Source organism: Theropithecus gelada, chromosome 7b (assembly GCF_003255815.1).
Source record: "Theropithecus gelada isolate Dixy chromosome 7b, Tgel_1.0, whole genome shotgun sequence".
NCBI lineage: Eukaryota > Metazoa > Chordata > Mammalia > Primates > Cercopithecidae > Theropithecus > Theropithecus gelada.
The window spans coordinates 102,179,728-102,202,614 of record NC_037675.1 but is presented as its reverse complement, the minus strand read 5'-3'; positions in this window follow the sequence as shown (position 1 = coordinate 102,202,614).

Here is a 22,887-nt window from a genome sequence, read left to right as displayed (position 1 = left end):
ATGGCTGCTGCTGCCTTCTGACTGCTATGTATTCTGGTCCCGGGAAGCCCACCTTCTTCCCACCCATGTGCCTTTGCCCAGGCAGTTTCCTCTGTCTGGGTCTCCCTTTCCTTGGCCATGTTAGCAGCCGTATGCAAAGTGGACCCAAGGAAGCCTGCTTCCCCGCCCCATCCCTCCTTCAGAGCAAGCCCTGCAGGGCGGCCAGGAGCTCAGGGCTGAGGCAGAGGGTGAGACCCTGAGAGTCAGATGGGGGAAGGGATCTCTGGAGGAGCCTCCAGAAGGGGCAGAGGAGGAGAAGAAAGAGATGGGGAGGAGGGAGAAGAAGGAGAGAGGAGAAGGAGAGGGCTCAGAGGAGGAGGATGAGAGAGAAGGAGAGGAGAAGGGGCAGAGGCGGTCGGCTCCGAGGGGTGGGGCGGAAGGGCACCTCCCAAAGGCCGCCCCCGCTCTGTGTGCCCTGGGTAAATGTTTGTTAAGTGGATCGAACCGAACTGTATCAACAGAGAACGCAGGGCACACAGCCTGGAAGCTTCCGAGAGGCCCGGGATTGTGCGACTCATCTTCAAGGGGTTCGTCGCATGCATAAGTGGCACCCCTTTACTCCAGCATGAGGGCTGGCCACTGCCCTGCCCAGCCTCACCCTCCCTTGGGGGCCTGCTGTGCCCCACAGGCTGCAGGGCTGGGTCCCCGCCTCACCATCCGCTGCTCAGGAGGGGTGGGTGCACAGGAGGGGTGGACGGGGCGTGGAGACTCAAGAGCTGCAGAGAAGGGGGCTGGGGGCGGGGGAGCAGGGGGTGGCCGGGCAGGCACCGGGAACCCCATGTTCCCACTCGGGTCATGGGGCAGTGACCGATGCTGGAGGAGCCGGCTAGGGGTGGTCCAGAGAGTGGGAGGTTTTAATTGTGAATTGAGGTTTCCAGAGGGACAGGCAGTTGGAAGAGGAATTATTGGATGGAACATTCCAGAAGGGAAGCGTAAGGGAGAGGCTGACATGTTCTGGCCATGAAGAGGGAGGGAGGAAGATGTTCTGGCCATGGAGAGGGAGGGAGGAAGGTCTTTGCAAAGATGAAGTGACCTCGAGAGACATCACTGTCGCTGCAGACTCAGGCGGGGGCAGGTGGGGGTTGAGCCTGTATCCACACTGTCCATGACAAGGGCAGAGCCAGGCAGGGGCAGAGCCAGGTAGGGGCAGGCCAGGCAGGGACAAAGCCAGGCAGGGGCAGAGCCAGGTAGGGGCAGAGCCAGGCAGGGGCAGAGCCAAGCAGGGGCAGGCCAGGCAGGGGCAGAGCCAGGTAGGGGCAGGCCAGGCAGGGGCAGAGCCAGACAGGGGCAGAGTCAGGTAGGGGCAGATCCAGGTAGGGGCAGAGCCAGTCAAGGGCAGAGTCAGGTAGGGGCAGGCCAGGTAGGGGCAGAGCCAAGCAGGGGCAGGTCAGGCAGGGGCAGAGCCAAGCAGGGGCAGGTCAGGCAGGGGCAGAGCCAAGCAGCGGCAGGCTCCAGCTTGTCCACTGGGAGAGGACGCAGCCTCTGTGGAAGAGCCACAGCGGAAGTCTCTGAAGTGGCAGGGAGGGTGGGCAGCCCTCTCGGGGACAGTGTCATTCAGTCACTGATTCACCCATTCACTCGTTCAGCACACACTTTCTGAGTGCCCAGCATGTGCCCAGCAAGGCCTTGGGTGCTCAGCAATGACCACACAGACCTCACTCACCCCAGCCTCACTTTCTGCCGGTGGAGACAGACCTCGAACAAGGCAAGCGAGCCAGTGAAAGCGGAATGTGCTCAGAGGAAGGTGCAGTTTCAGGCCCAGGGAGCAGACCCAGAGAAGAACACCCAGGTGCCAGCAAGGGCAAGGGCCCTGGGGCAGGAGTGTGGCTGGTGTGTTTGCAGAGCAGAAGGGAAGTGCACATGGCTGCGGCGGAATGAGGGGTGGTGAGTGGTAGGAAATGATCTCAGGGAGGCGCAAGTACCGGAGAGGGCCAGGGCTTCAGAGGTTCTGGCGAAGAGCCATGTTTGGCCGGGTGACCCAGGAGCCTTCGGCGGGCTGTGGACAGAGGAGGTGTTGATGCAGCTCCGGCCTCTGCAGGATTCCTCCAGCCGCTAGGTTGAGATGAATGGGAAGGCACAGCACGGGTGGAAGCATGGGGCCAGGTGGGAGCTGCCCCGGCCATCCACAGAGGCCACGAGGCATGACCAGAACCTGCTAGTCTCAGAGGGTAGGTCTCACAGGCCTTCTTCACAGGCTGGCTGTGGGGTGTTGGGGAAGGAGAGGAGTCAAAGAGGACCCCCACTTTGGCTGCGGGAGATGGGGCTGGCTGCAGGGGAGCAGTCCGCCGGGAGGACTGGAGACTCCGCCTGGGGCAGGGGTGCGTTGAGGATGCCCATTAGCCATCCCAGTGAAGGTATGGAGAGGATTTTTGGATGACAGGGTTTGGGGTTCAAGGCAGAGGTCCTGGCTGCCAACATAAATTCAGGACTCATCAGAGCATGAGTGGAATTTACAGCCATGTTCAGGATGACATCACCAAGAGTGATCCCAGACGCTTGTCACTGTCTCTTCTCAATTAATGGCGTCTCCTTGGGGGCAGGACCACTTTTTGCTTTCTCTACACTCTTGGCCCCAGCCCGGCGCCGGGCAGGGACTGAGGAGACCCCTGGCCCCAGCTGGTGTGATGAATGACTGGCTTTGGAGACTAGTGGGTCAGAAAGTAATTGGGTCTCAGCTCGCTGCAGAACATCACAGCCAGACACCTCGCCTCGCACCCTCTCGTACCTCCCCTTCCAGGCCATTTACCTCCCCATTGGACCCAAACCGCCTTTATCACCAGAACTGGCACTGAGGAAGGGAGCCATGCGAGGTGCATGGTTATAGAGTTCAAGGAATTGATTGTTTCTTCTGGTGCAGTTGTCTAAGTTAATAAATTTTAAGCAGATCTATTTTTGAAAGGAGGCACTTGACTCCATCCCTATGGTGACAATATTTCCCAAACCCGGGGCCAAAGACACCACCTGACACGCGGGCTGATGGATGGCCAAGGGACGTGGCAGAGTATTTGCAGCCGGGGCTGTCTGGCCTCGCTGCTCATTTATTCCTCCCGCATGCCAGGCAGGATATTAAGAACTCGCAGGCTTCTGTTATCTCCAAGCGTGTCCGCACTTGTAATGGGTTGACTTCAGTAAACCTATTTGGGAGGATATTATCTCTGGCTTGTGTTACGGTGATGGGAAGGAGGGGGGCTCTAGGAAACGAATATGCTACTTTGACTAGGTTTTTCAATTTTCTGCCCATCATCTGCTGCCAGAGACAAACAACTTCCCATGGAAGGTGAGGCCGCTGCCGAGGAGGCCGGTGTGGCGAGGCGGGTAAGCCCGCCCGGGCCAGGCGCCCGTCCCAGCACTGCCACTTCATAATCATCACAGTGAGCTCTAAGGGAACACTTAAAAGGTGCCAGGCCCCGTGCCAAGCGTCTTCTATGAGCCACCTCATCAAGACCTCCCGAATTCCCTGGGAAACAGGCACTGGCGTTATCACAGCTTTGCAGATGAAGCAGCTGGGTCTCAGAGAGGCAGAGCCACTTGCCCAGAGAAACACAGTGAGTCAGAAAACAGAGGCCTCACAGCAAAAGGTTATCCAGCACTCCCTCCGTGCCCGTCCCAGGTGCCCAGCGTGTACTAATCCATTTATTCATCACATCCGTCTTTAAAGCGGGCTACTGCGAGTGCTGCAGAGTAAGAACCACGTGATGACCAGCCCGTATGATGATTCCCATGCGCAGGTGAGGAAACTGAGGCACGGGATGTGCAACTGCCTTTCCCAAAGCCATGCAGCCTGAGGGCTCTGGGTGCAGGGATTCATGCTGTGGCCTCCACCACCTCCATCCCCTCCCTTCCTGAGGTCAGCTGGGCAAAGGCTCAGGGGATGCTGCAGAGGTCACTCTCCCTCAGGGCTCCAACACACCCCTTAACCCTGAGCAGCTGCCCAAGGGGAGACTTGGGGGGAACGCTTTGCTGCAGGAAGGTGGACGCTGTTCACCCAGCCCCAGGGTGTCCACTGTCTGTGCTGCAGACGGACAATACACCTAGAGAGTGTGTCAGTTGGTGATAAGGGCTCAGGAGAAAACCAAAGCTATGGAGGGGAGGTGACCAGTCCATGAGGTATGGACAATTTAAAGCAGAAATTGGCCAGGTGCGGTGGCTCACACTTGTAATCCCAGGACTTTGGGAAGCCAAGGCAGGAGGATCACTTGAGTTCAGGAGTTCAAGACCAGCCTGGGCAACATCACAAGAACCTGTCTCTAGAAAAAAATGAAAACTTAGCCAGGCATGGTGGTGCACGCCTCTAGTCCCAGCTACCTGGCAGTCTGAGGTAGGAGGATGGCCTGAGCCCAGGAGGTCGAGGCTGCAGTGAGCCGAGATGATTCCACTGCACTCCAGCCTGAGCGATAGAGCGAGACCCTGTCTCAAAAAAGAAAGAAAGAAAGAAAGTAGGGGGTCAAGGGAGGTCAGGCCCTAGAGGAGATGAATTGTTCTATGCGGGGTCTCGGGAGTTCCCTTTTAGGATTCTCCTTCCTTCATCTGCTCCCCCCATCAACACCAGAGCTGGGGTCCACCTCCGAGGTGCGTTCTCTGCCCTCACACAGCTCAGTACCTTTCACTCTCAACCTCTCACCTGCGGCGCCCCCTGGAGTGCTCCCTCCCTTCCTGATGGATGCTCAGACCCGATTGCCCACTTCCCAGCTTGAGACCCTTCCGGAGCAACGTGCCTCCCGCAGGACACAGATGAAAGTCACCCCTCAGCCGGGCACGGTGGCTCACGCCTGTAATCCCAGTGCTTTGGGAGGCCGAGCTGGGCAGATCACCTGAGGTTGGGAGTTCAAGACCAGCCTGACCAACATGGAGAAATCCTGTCTCTACTAAAAATACAAAATTAGCTGGGCATGGTGGCTCATGCCTGTAATCCCAGCTACTCGGGAGGCTGAGGCAGGAGAATCACTTGAACCCCGGAAGGTGGAGGTTGCGGTGAGTCGAGATCGTGCCATTTCACTCCAGCCTGGTCAGCAACAGCAAAACTCCGTCCAAAAAAAGAGGAGGGGAAGGGAAGGGGAGGGGAGGGGAGGGGAGGGGATGGAAGGGTCATCCCCTCAAGCTTGAGGCTCTGCTCTTGTCCACTGCTGTAACTCAGGGTGGGGAGCTAAGCTGGGAAGGTTGACGGCGGAGACCAGCCCGGGGTATGATGCCACTGTCTATACCTAGCAGCTGTGTGACCTCAGATGAATGACTTAACCTCTCTGCACCTCTGGGCTACCTGTCTGTAAAAGGGGAAAATAATCCTTCCCCTCGTGTACCTCTCTCTTTGAAGCCCACCACCCCATGGGGGAGGAGGTCCTCAACCTGCTTCAGCAGGGCTTGGGTCCCCATTCCACCGAATGTGTGTGTTGTGCGGTGGGTGCACCTTGCTGTCCGGTGAGGTTCAATGATTTGCCGAGGGCATGCGACCTGTGAGCGCGAAGCAAGCCAAGCCTGTGAGTCTCAGTTTGCCCACAATCCCCCAACCACAGCTGCCACAGGTGAGCAAACCAAAGGCATAAACAGAGCCAGAGCCACCTTCCTAGCAGAAGGAAAGTTCTAGGACGAGGAATAAAATCTCCATCGCGTAGTTTTTTAAGATTCACTGAACCTTCTTGCGGCAAAGCAGCTTACTTTCAAATTAGTCAGCCAGTGTGTGAGTCATTCCTTTGAAAATTCTTGTGTAGAGAATACTAATGTGGCCGCCCTGTGGATGGGTCCCTGCGGAGGCTCTCACCAGGGACCATCGCCTATGGCCACAAGCACCCCCTCCCTCCAGGGACGCTGCCCTCACCCCACAAACACAGGGGCTCAGACCTCGGGACCCCCTCACCTGCTCTGCCTACCCACTGTCCAGCCTCTGCCTGCCTCCAGCAACAGGCCAATTAATCCCCCCGGACTGGAGCAGCCAGGGCCGCAGCAGCCACATGAGTTAGGCCCACGCTGACAGGAGAGAAGCGACCCAAGCTGAGGCCTTGCTGCAGACGCCTGAGGCCACAGGTCTGCTTTTCACCAGGAAGTGGAGGGCTGGTGAAGGTCGGTGTTATGGTGAGGGGGCTGCACCTCCTCCCCCACCCAAGTCCTGCAGAGGCAACTGGAAGCCCGTGCATGCCCACAGGCACTCATCCACAGTCATTTGCTAACCTGCACTGCCCTGACTGAAGCTCCAGCCACACTCCAGTCAGACTGGGCTGGGGGTGGTGGCCAGGAAGGGACAGTTAGCGCCAAAGTGGAGGAGAAGTTCCGGGAGGGAGGTAGTGAGGGAGGGCTTCCTGGAGGAGAGGAGCTCTGGGAGGAGAGAGGTAGCCAGGAAGCAGAGGGTGAGGTGGGGACGATGCGGTCATCCCGGTACAGGGAACAGGCGTGCCAAGGCCGGAGTGAGGGGCCACAGGCACGGCTGCCACATGGCTGGAGGGAGGCAGGCCCGGTGGAGCGGCTGGGATTGGGGATGAAGGGCTGTATCCCGAGGCTGTCGGGCCCCAGCTGTGAGCAGGACAGCGGCATGGTCAGGGTGGAAATCCAGACAGCTTGCCTTGGCTCAGAGTGAACGTGAGATGAGGACCAGAGCTTGGTGGCAGAGGGACCTGGGGCACAGTAGGGCCCCTGTGGGTAGGATGTGACCTCAACTGGGACCATGACCGAGGGATACAAAGATGACGACGGTGGCTGAGGACATGCTGGGGGCCAAGCTGATGATGCTGTGTGAACCAGAGAAAGAGGGGCACATGTCCAGGGGTCCTGCTAGCCCCAGGCCTGGAGAGGTTCCCATGGAGCCAGGGATGTGGCGCCTGGAAAGTCCTGGAGCTAGCCACAGAAGCAGCCCAGAGCTGGCCACGCCGAGGCCACAGGAAGGCCACTGGAAACCCTTCCACTGGCCTGTACTGGCCTGAAAGAGAGAGAGCCACTTCATTCCCTGCATTTGACAACAGACAGACCCTAACTGATCAAGGGCCCCCGCCTCGCCCTCCCTGCACGCAATCCTCAAACACGCATCTGCACCTGCCGCCTCCCGGCCTCTCCACTCACCCCCTCTGCATGGGCTCCCAGTCCTGGAGGCAACATGAGTCCCCTGAGACCATGCTAGCTGCCAGCCGAGGGCACCACAGGAATCCCAGGCTTGGCCTGGGCCACTGGAGTTTCTGCCGTTGGCACCAAGGCTGGCCTTTCCCTGGACTCCCTGAAGATACCGGGAGAGCCCTGTAAAACAGAGATGGTCTCTCCTGCCTCGCTCCCTTGCATCCTGGGTAGCCAAACCAGGAGTAGCCCATGCAGAGGTCATTTCTCCCCTGTGGCAAATCTGTCTATCCAAGAATTAAAAACAACCCAAACGTCAGATCCAGCAGGGAGGCCCCAGGATGGAGCATTTGTCTGAGATCCCCTTTGCTCTGGGGCTCCAGAAGAATGACTGGTCCAAGGCAACCAGGGAGAGAGGAGGGGGCCTTGGATCCCGGGACCAGGAGGAGGGGCTGCCTCTCTAGGCTGTCCCTCCTCCTTTGTGCAAGGAGTTTGTAGTCCTGGGGAGGGTGGTGGAGAGAGTGGGATGGTGGGCATGGTCAGATGGGGGTGAGCCCCAGGCAGCCCCCAGGCCCCTTCAGCCAAGTGGCTGTTTCCTGCCGGGAGGATTCCCCTCTTCCCCTACCCGTCCCATCCGACCCCCTACACCTGGTGAAGCTGCCTGGGATCCTGAAGGGACTGTGGCAGCAGAGGCGGATGAGGTGGAGGACAGCTGAGGTGGAGGGGGGCTGAGGTGGAGGGGGACAGAGGTGGAGGGGGCTGAGGTGGAGGGGGATGGAGGTGGAGGGGGCTGAGGTGGAGGGGGGTTGAGGTGGAGGGGGGTTGAGGTGGAGGGGGACGGAGGTGGAGGGGGCTGAGGTGGGGGGGGCTGAGGTGGAGGGGGCTGAGGTGGAGGGGGACAGAGGTGGAGGGGGCTGAGGTGGAGGGGGACAGAGGTGGAGGGGGACGGAGGTGGAGGGGGCTGAGGTGGAGGGGGTTGAGGTGGAGGGGGGTTGAGGTGGAGGGGGTTGAGGTGAGGGGTCTTAGGTGGAGGGGGCTGAGGTGCATGGGGCTGAGGTGGAGGGAGGTTGAGATGGAGGGGCCTGAGGTGGAGTGGGCTTAGGTGGTAGGGGCTGAGGTGGAGGGATTTGAGGTGGAGGGGTCTGAAGTAGAGGGGGCTGAGGTGGAGGGGGGCTGAGGTGGAGGGGGCTGAGGTGGAGGGAGCTGAGGTGGAGGGGGGCTGAGGTGGAGGGGGCTGAGGTGGAGGGGGCTGAAGTGGAGGGGGGTTGAGGTGGAGGGGACTGAGGTGGAGGGGGCTGAGGTGGAGGCAGCTGAGGTGGACGGGGCTGAGGTGGAGGGGCTGAGGTGGAGCGGGCTGAGGTGGAGGGGACTGAGGTGGAGCAGGGTTGAGGTGGAGGGGGCTGAGGTAGAGGGGGCTGAGGTTGAGGGGGCTGAGGTGGAGGGGAGTTGAGGTGGAGGGGGTCTGAGGTGGAGGGGACTGAGGTGGAGGGGCTGAGGTGGAACGGTAGCAGGGTTTGGTTCCCTCAAGGCCCTGGGAGGGTGCAGGAGGTACCAGAGGACACCTGGCCAGGTAGGAAATGTGAGCCAACCCCACAAGTCTGAGCACAGACTAGGTGCAGTTTTCTTGTTTTTTCTTGTTGTTGTTTTGTTTGTTTGTTTGTTTGTTTTTACCTTTAAAAAAAGGATGAGAGCCTTAAGCATTAAAGCCCATTCTGAGGAAGTGAGGAAGCACCTGTCTGACCCCACGCCCCACCCAGCCTCCCCGTTCTGTCGCCACAGCCAGAGGCACGGCCGGATTTGATCTCTGCCTGCTCCTCTGTCTTGTTTCATTAGCTGACTCTGTTTGAAGGTTTTATTGTTTTGGGTTTTTTTTTTTTTTTTCCCAAACAGGGTCTCGCTCTGCCACCCAGGCTGGAGTGCAGTAGTGTGATCATAGCTCACTAAAACCTTAATTCCTGGGCTCAAGTGATCCTCCCACCTCAACCTCCAGAGTAGCTGGGACTACAGGTCCACCATGCCCAGCTAATATTTTTTCTTTTTTCTTTTTTTTTGGTAGTGACGGGCTCTTACTGTGTTGCCCAGACTGACCTCAAGCTCCCAGACTCAAGCAATCCTGCCTCGGCCTCCCAAAGTTCTGGGATTACAGGTGTGAGCCACCGCGCCTGGCCTGTTGGAGGTTTTTAAAGCATGCACACATATACACACACACACACAGAGGTCTCACCCCTGAAGCTTCCATTTCCCAGTGATGAAACTGACAGATTTTAGCTACAATGCAAGTAACCCGAGTAAAATTGGAAACTCTTCCGGGGACAGGGTCAACATGAGTGGCATTTTCACCCGAGGTCTTGGGCACCACGCTGGTCTGATTTTCCCTTCTCTGTCGAAGGGTTCCTGTCGCCCCTTCTCTGGCGCCTATTATGGGTTTAGCTGTCCTGGTGTTACCCAGGGCAAAGGCCACCTCCGATTTTCAGGGTCAAACTCACACCGCTTGGAATACCTTCAGGCAAACGACTTTTCCCTTCTTTGAAGGTGGTTTTCTTAGAAGCACATCTCCAGGAGGAGGAGGCCTGCTTAACAAGGGGCATCTGGCCTTTGATAACTCTTCCTACGTGCTTTCCTATTCATTTCCAAAGAGACTGCATCACTTTCAAGTCCTCCAATGCCTTGGTGACAATTTCATCACAGCACTGGGGTGTCATTACGTGCAAAATGATCTGATATCTCAGTACTGATACTTCCCCAGAAAATAGAGAGCCGAGGTCTGTCTTGCTTCTTCCCTTCATCTCCGGAGCCACCTTTTCACAGTTATTTGTATTCAATTACGCTACATAGACGTGCTTATTTCTATGATTCCTGCCCTAACACAATGGCACTTTCATGCGGTTCAACCCAAAACTAAAGATGTAAGTGGCAGGCTGCAACAGGCTATTGAGAGAGCAAAGACCAAATGGCCATTTTCTTTCCCTCTGGCAAGAAATCCTGAGATGACTTTTCAACATGACATTCAATTTTAGGAAATTAATTCCATCCTCCGACCTGCTTGTTCTTCTAAGGCCGGTGTCAGCCGAACAGCGAGATAGTCAGGTCTCCGAAGCGTCTGATATTGCAGGGGCCAAAGGGGCTGCACGACTCTGGTGCATCCCATAATTGTTTTTGTCCAGCTGAGCAGACGTCAGGGAGCCTTACCTGGCTTTCTAGCTTGGAGCCTGTGCCCAAAACCCTTATCTTCTGCAGCCGCTTCCCCAGCCCAGACGTGGCTGGCCCCTTCCCTGGAGCTCTGGGCTGGAGGCCAGGAGCCCTGGGCTTTCGTCCCTTAAGGGAGGGCACTGGCCAACAAGCATGAGGGTAAGGAAGAAAAGAAGAGGAGAGTGACATGCAGGCTTCTGACGAGACCCTTTGTAATAGCTTGACAGCAAAGCACAGTTATTGTGAACCATACTGAGTTAATGAACTCTTAATGAAATACAAATCTTGATTTTTTTTTTTTTTTTTTTTGAGGCAGAGTTTCGCTCTTGTTGCCCAGGCTGGAGTGCAATGGCACAATCTTGGCTCACTGCAACCTCTGCCTCCCGGGTTCAAGCGATTCTTCTGCTTCAGCCTCCTGTGTAGCTGGAATTATAGGCACGCACCACCATGCCCAGCTAATTTTGTATTTTTAGTAGAGTCGGGGTTTCACCATATTGGTCAGGCTGGTCTCGAACTCCCGACCTCAGGCCTCAGGTGATCCCCCTGCCTTGGCCTCCCAAAGTGCTGGGATTACAGGTGTGAGCCACCACACCCAGCCTAAATCTTGATTTTTAAATTGTGGTAAGAGAATCTTTACCGTCTTAACCATTTTTAAGTGTACAGTTCAGTGGTATTAAGCACATTTCCACTGGTGTGCAATCATCACCACTATCTGTCTCCAGAATTCATTTCATCCTGCGAAACTGAAGCCCCAAAAGATTAAACACTAACTCCCTATTCCCCCTCCCCCAGCCCTGGCAGCCACCGTCCTACTTTCTGTCTGTATGATTTTGACTCCTTCATATAAAGGGAATCATATTTAACTTTTTGTGACAGGCTTATTTCACCCAACATAATGTCCTTAAGGTTCACCCATGTTGTAGCCTGGGCCAGAATTTCCTTCCTTTTCAGGGCTGAATAGTATTCCATTGTGTGAACCGACCATATTTTGTTTCTCCATCCACCCTTCAGTGGCTACTCGGCTGTGTCCACCTTCTGGCTGCTGTGTGTGATGCTGCTGTGATCATGTGTGCACAGACAGGAAGCGTATCTTCAGACTGTGTGTGGAGTTGGGTGGGTCCAGCTTCTCTTCAATCCTTGGGAGAGGTTTCCAGAGGAGAAATGGAAGTGCCGTGGGCAATGTGTGCAGAGTTGGGAGGAGGTGGGCTCTGGCTCTCCCTGTTCCCTCCCTCTGGTCCTGGAAGCCTCTCTTTGAGGCCAGCTGAAGGGAGACCCTTGCAAAGGGAAAGACTGGCCTTTGTGTCCAGCTGGAAGTTCCTGGCAGTGTCAACATGCTCCAGGTCAACATGGCCCCTCCCTCCCATAGTCAGGCAGCAGAAGACCCTTTCATCAGGGTTCAGGGGGCGCGGGCCTCCAGGCTTGCTTTCACGTAGCCACAGTCCCACTTACAGATGGAAAACCAAAGCCGTGGTCCTCCTGGAGGCTAGCCCGCCCCGTCAGCCCCTCTGTGGTTCCCAGCCTCTCCAGTGCATTGAGCAGAGACGGCTGCCAAGAGACTCGGATAACAGATGATTCCTCAGACCTGGGCACTTTTCATGTGATTGAATGCGCACTTACAGAAGGGCCAACTCCGAGTCTGCCAAGGGACGGGCCCATACGTCAACTCCCCGAGGTCTGTCCAAGCTGAGTGCTGAGTCTCCATCAGAAGCTATGAGACTCCGGCCACCTACTTCGGGGACAGAGAAACCTGCCTGTGGGGACCTTTGGTGTCCAGTCCTCTCCACAACCCAGAGCACATGGCACGTTCCCATTGGCACTTTCACAGTGCAGATGAGCAAGCCGGAGCCCAGGCAGCTTGCAGCAAGATGAGCAGGGCATGGGGACTGAGCTCAGCTCCGGGGGGCAGCAGCATCCCCTCCACAACCCCAGCTGCCTCCCCGGGAGTCCATCAAAGTCCTGCAGAGCCCCGGAGACCCCACAGACAAACCCTGGCAGGGGACGGAGTGAACCATCCCCCCTTAGAGTGCCCCTGTGAGCATCAGGGTCACGGGGCAGGAGGCAGTTCCCCGCCCCCACCTCCCCTCAGCTCAGCCAGTCCTCCCCATCTTCTCATAGCTGCTCACACCCAATGCCACTGCCCCCTGCCAGCTTCTACCCACACTCCCAAGGAAGCCAAGGACCCAGGTTGCCAGGCCGGATGATGCTCCTCCCGGCTCCTTTTGTGGCCACCCCAGGCAGCCGACTGGTCCCTCCTGCTGAAACACTTCTTCCTGTGGCTTTGGGACCCGAGTCTCCCCTCCTCTTTGGAGACCCCTTCTCCGAAGGCCTGGCTTTTGCCATTGCCTCCGAAAGCTGCCACTCTGAGGGCCAGTCCTGGCTCCATGCTCTCCACTCTTGCCATGCTACCAGTGACCTCACCCTCCTAGCACTGAAGATCCCACGTGCCCAAGGCTCTTACGTGCCCAAATTCCAGCTCATACCCAGAGGCCCACCCCAGAATCACAAACCCAACGCCCCTCTCTCCTGAAAGCTCAGCCTCCACGCATGTGTCCCCCACCTCACACCTTTTTGAAAATTCTGCCACAACCCACACACTCCTTCAGCTCACTGCCCCGCCTGTGCCCCCTCGCCTCTGCTCCGGGCACTGGCCACATCAGCTCCTCTGGTCCCCAGCGGGCTACTCAGGGTGTTTGCATCATGGATCCTTCTGCCTGGAGCCTGCTGTTCCCTGCAGCCGGGATGCTCCCTTGCTACCCTGGCCCACGTTTGGACAAGAGGCCAGATGTGGACCCCATGCCACTCCCTCCCAGGTCCCAGTCAGAGCCTGTAATATCACTGTCCAATCACATGCCGTGTCCCCCCGACATCCCAGGCTCTGAGCTCTTAGCCCTCTGGGATAAGGACGTGTCAGTTATCTCTGTGTCCCTCATGGTGGGACAGGAAGGACATTCAGGCCCATGCAAAGGCCTGCGCTCAACAGCAGGACTGCAGAGACAGCTCATCAGCAGCAGGAGGGTGTGGGGTGGCTGAGGCACGGTAGCCGGGGCTGAGGGCCTCTTCCGGTCCCTGGAGGGAGGAGCATAGCCTTTATCCAGGGGGCCACAGCGGCATGGTCGCATCTGAAGCCTTAGGAAAGCCTTAGGAAAGCCTTAGGAATGGTCTGAGTAGAGGCAGGAAGTGGCCTCTGGCCGAGATTGCCTGTGCCTGGCCTCAAGGCCATCCGCTTTCCCACAAGATTCTTGGCCATGGTTGTTCAGGCCACTGTGAGCTTTTTTATGAGGCTGGAGGTTTGTAAAACTTATTAGTCGGTGGAAACTTGCGGGCTGCCGGCCAGCCCTCTGTGGTGGTGTCGGAACCCTGCCCGCAGGACACCCACGTGGCCTCTGGCAATGGGGGGAGGCGGAGAGAAGGGGACCCCAGTTCAGGGGTGGTCATCCTCAGCTTCCCACAGACAGGCGTTCTCAGCAGGTACTGGAGGGAGGGGCTGTCACCTCGCACCCACCGGTCCTTGGGACAGTCAAACCAGCGTCATGAACACTTGGAAGCCTCTGGGTTGGGGATCAGGCTGGTGGCAGTGCAGGAAGGGAGGACCATCCGCAAACAACGTGGCCTTTACCACAAAGGAACAACCCTGGGTTGTCTGCTGGACACAGGTTCAAATCCCTGGTCTGCTGCCACCTAGCCATGTGACTTGGGACAAAGGCGGTAAGATTCCTGGTGAATATCCTCTGGTCCCAGGCTCTGAGCTGAGCTCTCACATAAACAAAGTCAGTTGTCAACAGCCTGTAAGGAGGCCACCGTTATCGTCTCCCCTCTAAAGCACATCCCCTCTGCAAGAGAAGAAGAGCGTGGCACCCACTTTCTTGTGTCACAAGAGAGACACTCGCCAGCACCTGGTACACATTAGCCGCCCTGTGGACACGAGCTCTTTCCTTTCCCACCACAAGGCCCTCCTGGAGCTGGCCGCCCCTCTCTGCCTTGCTGGGGAGTTCCCTCAGCGGGAAGGAATGTGCAGGCCCAGCAATCTCTGGAAACACCCAGAGTCTGCAGAACGTGCTGGACGCGGTCAGCTGTGTGAGATCTTGGCCCCCAGGCCTCTGGACGCACTGGATTCCCTGGAACAGTTAGCAGGACACAGGGCAAAGGCCTTTCTCCTTCTGTCGGTAATCAAGACCATCTGAGGACCCACGGGACGCTCACATTCTACCTTCCCTGCCTTGGCTGAGGGCTGAGAGGGCCTCAGGAAGGGCGGAGGGAGGAGGGAGAGTGGATATAGGCCCGTCTTTTGGACTAGATGGAGGAACCGTGTGCTCGCTGGCAGGCTGCTGGCAGAGGTCAGGAGGTGTGGCTCTCCCCTGAGCCCTGCCATGAACTGTGTAACTTTTAGCCAGGCCTTGTCCCTCTGGGCCTCAGTTTCCCCAAGCTGGATGTGTCATCCCCCTGCTTCATTCACAATTACCACCAGAAAGACCAACACCATGCTGCAAGACTCAACGGGGTGATGGATCAATCAGGAAAAAAAAAAAAAAAAACACCACAGATCGCCTAGGGCTCAATTAACAGGAGCATGGTATTCATAGCTGGGGAGGTGAGAGTCGGCTGCAGACTGTACCTAGGCACTAACACTCAGTTCTGGGAGAAAATGACAACTGATGCCTGTTCAGGAGAGGGCACTGAGGTGGGTCTTGCAAGGAACAGATAGGAGAAGCCCTGAGACTTGGTGTGGAGGAAAGAGGCCCAGAAGGTCATGATTGCCACCTCCAGATGTGCTGTGGCCCAGGAACAGTACTAAAAAGCCCTAAAGCCCTTTCCTAGCTATGAGAGCTCCTCCATAAAGGAATGGACGTCCAGTGAGGTAGTGAGCTCTCTAGTCCCAGAGGTAAGCAAGTCACTGGGTGGGCATCTGGGACCTTGTGAATGCCCCAGCAACCTGGCTGGGCTTACCCTGAGGGGCTAAAGGAAGTGGTTGGGCCCTTCGGCGCCGTGGTTCATGAAGTCTGCAGTGTCCCTCTTGGGGAAGGGGCCACTGATGTTTCCCAGCCATGGAAGTGCCTGATAGACCTCACAGATGCTTTGATGGTCCAAGCAGATACCTCTGAATGCCACATCCTTGGGCTCCAGGCTGCGAATGCAGGGGAGGGGACTTCTTGCACCCTGTCGAGACCTCAGGTCCCTCCTGGCTTTCCTGCTCCAGCCCAACAGCTCACCAGACCCAGCGTCACCGACATAGGGTGGTTCTTAAGACCTTGCCTGCCACCTCCCCACAGTATTCCTGTCTCTACCCTCCTCCAGATGCTGTGCTTTGCTGGCACAGGGCCCACTGCCCATGCCCCCTCTACCCATCCCCTTCCTGAGGGGCCTGAGCTCTCCCAGCACCCTCAGAGCCACCCCTGGGTCCCTCAGCGTGAGCCTTGCCCAGTTGTTCTTTCCTAGCCTGGGGGTATGGGTTTGCCTGGCTGTGGTTGTCACCTCCAGGACCCCATGGATGGGGAGGAGGACCCATCCACCCAGAAGGCTGCAGCTCCCTCCTCAGGGCCACACAAGAAAGTTGGGGCAGAACAGACCAGGGCCCCTCTGGCTGGGGCCCTGGGCCCCAGCTCAGCATCCCCTGCTCTCCTGGCCCCAACCCCTGCCCAGCTGCCGGGGGCCTAATCCAGGCCTGTGGGAAGAGGCCCTGGGTGGAGGCGGACGTGATAAGGAAGCCGCTGGGATGCCTGGACGCTGCAGATGTGGCTCTGGGCTCCTGCCTCAGGCAGATTTGACAAACTTGCTAAACTGCAATTCTCCATGGCTTAGGGGAGCTGGGCCCCGGCCAGCGCGTGCATTATCCTCAGCAGCTGCGGGCTGTGGCGAGCCAAGGGGCGGAGGCCTGGCCAGGCAGAGGCTCCGAGGCCAGCCAGGCCTCCTAACCCTCCACCCTGAGACCCAGCGACTTTCGGGGGGTGCCGTTTCCAGAGGTGCCGAAAGGGGCTCACACATGCCAGTACCACAAAGGCCCAACTAACAAAGGATTTCCAACCAGGAAATATATTTCCCGGGATTCTGTAGACCAGAGTGGGGTGAAGGATGGCTTTGTGCTAGAGGCACGCGGCCAATGAGTGGGTACTGGAAGTTGAACCCCGCTCTCTCTGCTGGGGGCTGCACCCGCCATGCTCTGAGCTGGGCCGCTTACAGGCACTTCCTCCAGCCTGGGCATGACCTTGACATTGCCTGGAGTTTCCGGTTCTAGGGGAAGGAAGGGGCCTCTCAAACGGCCAGGCCAGGCAGGAGTACAGGCTTGGGCTTCTGTGTCAGGGAGGTGGGAGCTGTGCCGCTGCGCTCCCTGGGGCTCCCAGCACCAGCAGCATGCCGGGTGGAAGGAGTATGGGCTTCACAACTTCCAACGTCTCCAGGGCAGGTTCCAGGCGGACACCATGGCTGTCGGCCAGGGTTGCCCCCTGGCATGAGGCTCACAGATTCTGTGGATGTTACCAAACTGGCAGTTAGTGATCCTTAGAAATGGAGGCTGTCACCTCACCCCGTGGGGTGGCGAGAGCTTCGAGAAGCCACCATGAGGATAAGGGTGGGCTCAGAGCAGGCTTGAGGAGGGAGGCTGGGCCGGGTCTTCACCCCAGAGTCTGTTTTGATACTGGAGCCTCAAGCGGAATTCTGTACTCTAGACAATAAATTTCCGTACACATGTGCAGAGAGCAGCGTTTCTGCTGCTGGCTGCTCGTCTCCTAGAATAGCTGTCTTTTTTTTTTTTTTTTTTTTTTTTAAGACGGAGTTTTGCTCTTGCTGCCCAGGCTGGAGTGCAATGGTGTGATCTTGGCTCACCTCAACCTCCACCTCCCGGGTTCAAATGATTCTCCTGCCCCAGCCTCCCGAGTAGCTGGGATTACAGGCGCCTGCCACCACACCCAGCTAATTTTGTCTTTTTAGTAGAGACGGAGTTTCTCCATGTTAGTCAGGCTGGTCTCGAACTCCTGACCTCAGGTGATCCACCCGCCTTGGCCTCCCAAAGTGCTGGAATTACAGGCATGAGCCACGCACCCAGCCGAATAGCTGTCTTTTAATTACACGGGAAGGTCACTAGGAAAAAAGGGAGGAAAAAAAGCCGGAATCACTAGAAACTCATCTCCATGCCTAGAACCTCGCAACAAAGTAGCTGAGAGGCCAAGCAGGTCCAGGCAGGTGCTCCAGCCAGGCAGGAGCTGGAGGGGCAGGGGTGTGAGGGCCACAGTCATGGTCCCTCCACCCCAAGTGTGGTTTGACAGATTGTGGGGACTGTGAGCACCTTCCTTCCATATGGCTGAGCACCCAGGCCCCGGGCTTGGCACTGGGAACAGCAAGCCAGCAGCCTCAGCACCCTGTAAAGTCCAGGGGAGGGGGGAACATTTGATCCCATTAATCACACAAATTTTGCATCGCAGTGTGAGATGCAGGTGAGTGCTGCAGGCCTGGAGTAGGGGAGTGTCTCTGTCAGAGAAACCACGGAAGGCTTCCCATAGGAAGCAGCACTGGAGCTTTGAGGAAAAGTGGGGAGTAACCAGGGAGCCTCTTCAGAGTCCAAGTAACTCTTCAGGATGACCCGGTCACAAAAGACTACACCCAAAGAAAAGTTGGCTGCATTCCCAGCCAGCTGAACTGCCTCCTCTTCATCTGCGCTCCTGCCTCCCCCACCTTTGTTTAGGCTATTCCCCCACCCAGAATACCTTTCCAGGACAGAGCTTCACCAACCTTAGTTCTGACTTTCTGAGCCACAGGGAACCATAGTTGGAAGAACCACAGAGAGGCCTCCTCCAGGGACACCACCTGAGCCTCAGCACTTTGTAGCTGCCTCTTCATCTCAGGCCAGCGTGAGCCGGGGTGAGGGTTCCAGCCCCCTTGGAGCGCCCAGCGTCAACCCCGCGTGCTGGACAGGCTCCAGAAGTGTGCCAGAAGGCAGGGTCGATATTGCCAGCTTTGGGGGGATAGTCGATAATGACTGAAAGTGAGTAAAATATTCTCCTTTCTCTCCCTGTAAGGGGAATTGGAAAATCGGATTTACTGGGCAAATTAACAAAATATGCATTCTCAGTTCAACCCCACTCCTGGGACTAGTCGCTGACTTAAAAATACATATTAAAAATACAGTGATTCATCTCCACTATGTAAAAACAACAATGTGAAGCAAATGTGCATGCATGTAGCCATGGGACAAAACCCAGAGCGAAAACACCCACCCTGGTCATCTGCCTGCAGCAGGGTCTTATGGGGTCTGAATTTCCTTCTTTGTGTTCATATATTTCCCACCTATTTCACAGTGAACTGATTCCTTTTAAGGTAAAGAGAAAAGATAACATTTTAAAATAAAAGAATAAGGTATCAATATTACTAATTGCAGTTTTAATGGTAAGAAGTGCCCCCGGCCCATTTCTCCTTCCCCACTTTGAAAGTGACAGGGTCTCAGGCAGCCCTGTTTCCAGGCAGACGTTTCTGCACATGGCTGCACACACGCGGGCAGGACGTTTGGTCTCCTGCTCTGTTCACTTAACATTAAAGATAAACATCTCTCCCCACCAAGACTTCATAATTACGGTGGTGAAGGGCTGCAGCATCTTCCTCCCAGCAGCCTGGATTCTCGCTTTAAATTCGGTGGGGAGAGCGGCAGCCTGCAGAGCTATTAGGGGGGAGTGATTGATGGTTCACTTGGAGCAAGGCTAGCTCAGCTGCACACCCCCAGGAGAGCGTGTTGGCCTTATTAATCCTGTGTACCTGTCTGGCCTGGGAAACGAGTGTGTCGTGTGCCCCCAGAAAAAGCCCTGAGCTGGCCTTCGCCCCCCAAACCCAGTGGCGAGCATCTCAGAGCCCAGCCAGGGTCCCAGCCGGGGGACCGCAGGTTGCTTGCCGTCACACTCATTTTGCTCCCTGGAGTTCGAAGTCCTCTCAGGGTTGATCTGCTGCACGTCTCAAGTTGGGCCCCTTGTTTCTGCAGCAGGCACTGTGGGGTGTCCTCACTGCATCCCCTCATGTCAGGACCCTCCAGAAGTCCCTGTACACACACAGCTGTAGTCAGTAACTGCCTGCTTAACCTCTCATCCATTCCTCCACCCTTTCCCCTACTAACCAAATGGCAGGCTGTGCCTTATGCAAGAGCCCTCCAGGCCCCAGAATAGAGCTCCCCAAAGGGGAGAATTCAGGAGGAAAATAGGCGGGAACTCAAGAGTTTCCTCTTCTTTCCCCTAAATCTTACTCTTCCTCACATTTTTTCTTTTTTTTCCATCTCAGAAAATGGCACCAACACTCATCCAGTGGCCCAGCTCCTGTAACAGCCCCCGGGCCAGCCACGGTCAGGCCAGCATGAGGCTGCAGCACGGCCACTTCTCAGCAATTCTCAATCCCCCACTCCTTCTCCACTGGGACAGGACCAGCAGCGTCCCAGCTCCCCTGCCTGCCTATGGCAACTTGGCTCTAATCCCCTCCTCTCTGCACTCAGGAGCACAGTAAAATGCCAGTCTGAACACACTTAAAAATAAATAACATTGCCCTTAGGACAAACTCCAAGCGCCTTACTACATCCGCATGCCCACCCTCTGGCCCCTTTCCCCCTCAGTCTCCGTTGCAGAGATGGACTCCCTCGCGCCTCCTGCTCGGAAGGAAGGAAAATGAGTAGAAGTAAACGCAGGGCTGGAGATGGCTTGACTGGCTCGTAAGAACCCGCTGTTACATTTTCAAGAGATCTTATGAGCTGTTTTTTAAACATTTGGCAGCTTGAACCAGCCATGGTGGGAGTATGTACACCAGGAAATTGGCAAACACCACAAACCAGGGCTTTAGTTCAGCACCAACTCAACTCCCAGTTCTTCCCTCACTAGCCCCAAATTCAGCGAGGAATTGTGGGCTCACAGAATTGGAAAGGGTCTTGAATCAGCCCTTCTCGTGAGAATCCCATTTCACTCACTCACGCACACCATTCAGCCATTCAGCAGACACCGTCTGACCATCTCCCCAAGTCGGGCTCTGTGCCAGGCACTGGGCTGGCCTCAAGAGCTCCCAGTCCAAGGCACATGCTGCTCATGTATATGACAACGTGGTAAAACGCTTTAACCAAGGGACGGCCAAGGTTGGGGTGGGGGCCTGGAGGAGGTTACTTACTGAGGACATAAAGGAGGCCCTGCACTGTTTTTAACATGACTCAAGTGATTTAAACTTTCAGAATTTGTTCAGATTGCTTCTGTGGGCCAGCACATGAGCTTATAAATTAGGAATGATATTGGAGGCAAGTTACAGCAAACTCAATCAATGTTGGCTTAAACACACGAGACTTTTTTTTTTCTCACTTAGCAAGAAGCCCGGAGGTGGACAGTTGCTGGTGTTGGTTCCACAGCTTCATGAAGCCCTGGGGACCCTGGGCTTGCTCTTCTCCCTCCCATCTCTCGCTGCCTGCAGGATGTTAGTGGGCTCCCACCCCCGCATCTGTGGGCCGAGGGCGGTCGGGGCAGCAGGAGCCCTCTGTCTCCTGTTACCAGGGGCTTTGGCTGCCGCTTTCACTGTCTGCTGGGTGCCCCTGGAGAGAAGCTGAGCTGCTTCCTCTCTGAGTCCCTGAGCCCAACCCCCAACCCCCAACCCCCGGCCAGGTACAGAGCAGCGTGTTTGCCTGAGCTAAGCAAACAATGCCACCCTATCATCAGAAGGCTGGCAGCCGGCTCGTGGCCACCTCTCCGCCTGAGGAGTGAGATATGCTGCCGTCCTCATCGGTAATCAGCTACCTAATGAGCTACATCGTCTGGCTGTCCAAGCTGCTACCTAGCAGCTGGCTGGGAGCCTGCAGAAGCCCCATTAACCTTTTCAGTTCTTGCAAAGAGCACATTTACCAAAGGATGAGGGATCTCGGGTCCAGATGGGCCAGCCCAGGACCAAGGCAGGAGCCTGAGAATCCATCACCCCGAGAGCCATGACAGCGCCATCCCCAAGTCTCATGAGCTCGCCTGGAGAAAGGGGCGGATGAGAGTAGACACCTAGAGTATCCAGCAGGTCTTAGTTGTCAACATCGGGATCCCTCTCTCGAATTTCATCAGAATGGGGCTGCTCAGGGGGTGCCTGAAGCCTTGTGAGATCTCCAGGAAACCAAGCTTGACTCTGCCCTTGTGGAAACAAAATCAGCTGAGAGAAACACACAAGCATGTGCCATGCAGGTGCTCAGACGCAGACCCAGAGACAAGGATTCCAGCAAGGGCACGTGGCTTATGTGGGAGGTGATTGCAGGACTGCAGGGAACGGGGAACAAGGCAGGGAGGAAGGGGCCAGCCCGGGGAGCTTCATCAAGCTGTCACTGCTTCCACAATGGCACTCTGTCCCAGGGCCTCTGGTCCCCGGGTGGACACAGCTTGGAGCATGCTCCTAAGGGCTCACTGCTTAGAGCTGTTCCCAAGGGGACAGGATCTAATTCTCTGGCACTTTGACCTGCTGTGTGCACAAGAGCACCTCGGGGAGGCGTTGTGTGTGATGCCAATGGGATGTCAGGCCAGAGGGCAGCGAGGACAAAGAGCTAGGGCACAGGCAGGGCCCCCAGCTGCCCTAAGAAGCCCCTCTGCTGCCGTCACTCTGCTCAGCACCTGGCACGCCAGGATGAGACTCTGTCTCCATGCTCACTGGAGGGTGGTGTTCTGACATTGCCTTTCTTTCCCTGCTCAGTCTTGCTCAGAAGCTTCTGCAGGGGTCACCCAGGCCCATGCGGGACCTTGGCCCCGGGACCTCTGGGGAACATTGCTTTAGCTTTCTGAGCTCTGTGGCATGAGAGGGCAGGAGGTGCTTGGAGTGGTCTCGAGTGAGGAGGCCTGTGGTATCTACTGCACCCACTCAGGGCCTTTGCACGCACTGTTCCCTCTACCTGAATCCTTTTCCCAGTCTTTATGTATCTGAGTCTCTCCTCGTCTTCGGGTTCTGCTTGGGTTTCAGCTTCTCAGAGAGGCTGTCACAGCCTCTCTCTCATTCGACCTCTCTCTGTTACCATCTAGCACATCATCTGATTGCATTTTCTCCAGAATGATCTTGCTTGTTTCCACGTTTATTCTCCAACTCTTCTTCTAGACAGAAAGGTCTAGGAGATTCACAGCCTTACCTCCCTTGTTCATCGAGGTGTGCCCAGCATCTACGCCCATCCTCGGCATGCAGCGGGGCCTCAGGAAGTATTTGCTGGTGAGTCATTGATGAACCCATCTCTGGGGTTGCTGTGGATTTCTCATGGCAGTGTGCACAAAGGGCCTAGCAAAATGTCCAGCACCTAGTAGGTGCTCAACAAAATGGCAGCTCGGAAAAGGGTGATATTGGCATCATTTTCTTGTCTAGCGTCTCTATTTTCTGAATAAGGTGACTGCAGCCCAGAGAGTGTCGGGAACTTGTAGAAGGTCACACAGCACATCCCTGCAGAAGAGGAATAAAGAACCCTGGCGTATTCCACAACAGCCCCCTCCATTTCTACTTTACCTGTGGTAGCTCAGGTCCCTAGAGAGTCGGCTTCCAGGTTTTGAAATAATAGAAGGAAAAGTCATAGCTCTCCTATTCCTCAAGAAAAATTAATTCCACCGCCAGGCATTTGTCCCCCACGCTTCAGAATCTGGGGATCAAATCATGGCCCTGCTTTTGCTGCCGCCATGCTTCAATGTT